This window comes from Pteropus vampyrus, unplaced genomic scaffold, assembly GCF_000151845.1.
Source record: "Pteropus vampyrus isolate Shadow unplaced genomic scaffold, Pvam_2.0 Scaffold137, whole genome shotgun sequence".
NCBI lineage: Eukaryota > Metazoa > Chordata > Mammalia > Chiroptera > Pteropodidae > Pteropus > Pteropus vampyrus.
Window position 1 is genome coordinate 4,949,179 of NW_011888918.1, and position 3,744 is coordinate 4,952,922.

At 39.7% G+C, this 3,744-nt stretch overlaps 1 pseudogene; it reads left to right on the forward strand.

The window, feature by feature from the left end:
* The first annotated feature begins 2,855 nt into the window (after positions 1 to 2,855).
* The window catches only part of LOC111744541, a 4,244-nt pseudogene continuing 3,355 nt past the window's right edge, over positions 2,856 to 3,744 (forward strand).

The window sequence follows — 3,744 nt, forward strand, 5'->3', positions numbered from 1 at the left end:
TGCCTGCACTGGTCAGCCTTCTGGATCACCTTTGATGGTATTGTTTACTAACTCAGCCAAGAAACGAATATCTTATAATAAAATAAACCCCATCTCTTACCAGCAAGTATTCACATTTTAAAGCTACCTTATACAGACAAGTTGAAAAAAAGTATGTGTTCACAAATCTTTACTAGGCTTTCCTACTCTTACCAGTGTCATAGTGATGAGTCACATTGAAAGCAGCAGGAAGAGCCTAAAAATCAGGATGAGAGAGCTGGCGTCAGAGTTTAATTCTTATAGCTTGATTTTTCTCCTCACATGATTGTTTTTGGCTAAGATGCGCGGCTGGCCAAACAGGTAATTTGTGACACAGATTTATATACTTTTCAGTGACCAGGAATAATATCAACGATCATTGACATGAAAGATATCAGCAAGTTACTTAATCTAAAACAGGTCTGCAAAATGCTCTTTTTGATCAGAAGTTTAGTAGATAATAAAATGAACTAGCATCAATTCACTTCCTTTATAAATAGCATTATAAATGCAGAAATAAAGCACTGGTTCAACTGAGGCAAAATCCCTGGTTCTCGGCCCTTTTTCTGCCAGTGATTTGCCATGTGCCTTTTATCTGTAGATTGAGAGGTTTCTTATTAACGTGCTCTTCAATTTTTGAAATGTCACTCCCTACTCATGCTGGCAACAATTCCTGTAAATGTGTTTTGAATTGAGCTCTCTGGTTACCTTCTGGACCAAGTACATGTTCATGGCTGAAGATACTGCTGGAAGGAGAATGTACAGACCTCAGGAAAAGACCATGGATGCTTGAGCTGCAGAACTAGAAGGGAGATTTTGAATGTTTTGTTGGGAGATTCTGACATGGTGGGAGTGCACGATGTGGGAGAAATACGATCTTATGCAGGACCTTGAAGCTGCTTTCTTCAGCCACCGAAGACATCTTGCTCTGTGGAGAAAACCTTGGGATGCTGCAAGCTGCTCTTCTCACCCTCCAGTTCCTGCTTGATAGAATGGTATCTGCCTGTGTCCTCATGCCATATGTCTGATAGCTGCTTCCTTCCAGTCCATAGCTCTCTTTTAAACTTCCTCATGTGGACTCCAGCTGGGGGCTTGCCAAGGACTGTATCCCACCCCTCATTTCTTGACCTACTGCACGTTGGATTGTTTTGCCTCCTCTCCCCACTTTGGTCTCCTAGTTTTCATAGTCAATGTATATTCTCTAAAAGTCTCAGCCTTTGTTATCAACACATAACTCTTCTCTAATCCACAGAAACCTAAGCGCGTCACAGTAAATTCAGGATTTGCCATTGGTGCTGTCAAAACTTCAGGCAAGCTGTAATTATACCACAGATGGTTTCATGGCACCATCTATTGACCAAGGATGCACATTACAAATGCACTTAAAGGAATAGCAGATTCTGTAAAACATGAGGGAGTCACAAAGGGCTCAGGATGATTTTAACAACTGGACTGTGTAATGTACCTACTAAACACCCTTGTGCTATGTCATGGCTCTTTTCTGAAGGTCTGAACACAGTAATATTTCTGGAGTTTAGAAATCAATTGAAGTATTCCAGGTAAAATGCCTGGGATCTGGTACATATTAAGCATTTGGTATAGGACAGTGGCAAATTTCAGTATTATCACTTTTATTAATGTTCTTTTAAAATAGAACAATACACATCAGTTGACTTTTTAGTCTTGCAGTTACACAAAATGGTTTATAAATGCTAATAAAGCAATTTTAGATTGTTTTCCAGGGACTATGATGAAAGAAAAATCTAATTTATCTGGATAACTAAACATCCGTGCTGTAGTCTCAGTCCTAATCCTACCTCACATCCCTTTGTACCCAACTCTCCATTTCTACTTGAAGAAACAACCTAGGCAAAAATAGTCCTGATGTTAATGGAAGTTTTTCAAATATGAAAAGGGCCTCCCTGATTTGTTCTGGCTCTGCCTAATCTTTTGGTCCATCAGGCCCCAGCTCCTTTGCTCATTGCCTCCTAGCTGTGGCCTAGGAGCCAGAGTGCAAGAAAAGAGAGTGAACCACATGGAGGGTAAAGCTGGGGGGCCATGGCGGAAGTGGCAGAGGGAGTGCTCCTGGTTGGGTACCATCTTTTATTACACATTTCGTTTTAATATAGTGGTTCTCAAGCCTCAGAATTTTAACACCTAATTTAAAGCACTCTCTATCCAGATTCTGTCCTCTATGATTTTCAGGGATTCCAAGAGCGATAATCCAGTCGTTTTCTTCTGTAGTCTGGGGGCAGGAAGGTTAGGAAGGAAGAGGTCTGAGAGGATAGGAGGGTGACTGGCAGAGGAAGGCTAGGAATTAGATCAAGATTTTAAAAATGTGGTCTAAATGTAATTTCTAGGGTACAATTGCATGCTCAAGAAAACTACATTATTGTAAGAATGAACTATGACCTTAAAAATGTCTTGATCATTCTTATGTTGTTCTGAATCACATATATAGATATAAATTTTAAATAGTAATAATTTCATATGGTTTAAGAATTTTTCGAAAACTATACAGTTAAAGCCTCCTTCCACATCTATCCTCTTTTGCGTTTCCCTTCCCCTGTCCTTATAGTTAACCGCTTTTAGTTTCTTTCCAGTGTAGTTTTCCAGTATACTTATACAAAAATAAAAATGTATTTATAATTTCTCACCCTTTGTGCACAAAAGGTAGCATATTATGTACTCGGTTCAGTAGTTTGCTTTTCAGTTAATATCATCCTGAAGATATTCCCATGTCGTTAAGTGCAGTCTTTCCTCATACTCATGTTCCACAGCATTTTCTTGTGGGAAGTAGGTGTTTTTAGTCCCTGTACATGGACAATTTGCACATTCAGAAATTTTATCAATGTGTTTTGAGTTTATAGTGTTCTAGGGACCTGTGTTATTTATTTCCATCCTCCTCTTTTTCACTGTTCATACTCAGGAACTCCCACGACATGGCACCTTTTCACTTGATGTCTCCCGCAGTCCCGAGTTCTTGCCTTAACTCAGCACGTGTTATCTAACTGCCTGCTGAATATCTCCATTTGGATGGTCCACAGCTGGTCCATGCCCCAGGCACCAGTCACATGTAGCTATTTAAATTTAAATGAATTAAAATAAAATTCAATTCTTCAGTCAGACTAGCTGAATTCAAGTCTCAATGGCTACATGTGCCTAGTAACTACCATAGTGGACAGAGCAGGTAATGAACATTTTGTCACTGCAGAAAGTTCTGTTGGAGACTGTTGGTCCACGGAAACCTCAGCTTCACGTTTTCAAAGCTTAACTACTTACCAATTCTCCTCTCATGCGGTAGTTGTTACTTGTCTAGTTCCCCCATTAGACTGTTAACTTGAAGGGCAGAGATTGTGACTTTGTTTATCCCTCATGCCTACCTAAGTACAGTGCTAAGGATCTCATACTCAATGAATATGGAATGAAAAACTGATGAGGAAACTAAGGTTCATAACATAAGGTTGTAATTAGTACATGGCCAAGCTGTTATTTGAACTGAGATTGTTTAACTCCCCTGTAAGGTCATAGGGCATGACTTACGTTAACTTTCATTTTAAAAATATTGTATCAGGGTTTCTAGCTCTGGCCCTGGGCGCAGTAGCCGTCGCGATGCCAATGACCAAGAAGAACCAGATTGTCATTTATGAACTCCTTTTTAAAAAGAGAGTGATGGTAGTTAAGAAGGATGTCACATGCCTAAACACTCCAAGCTGGCAGACAAGA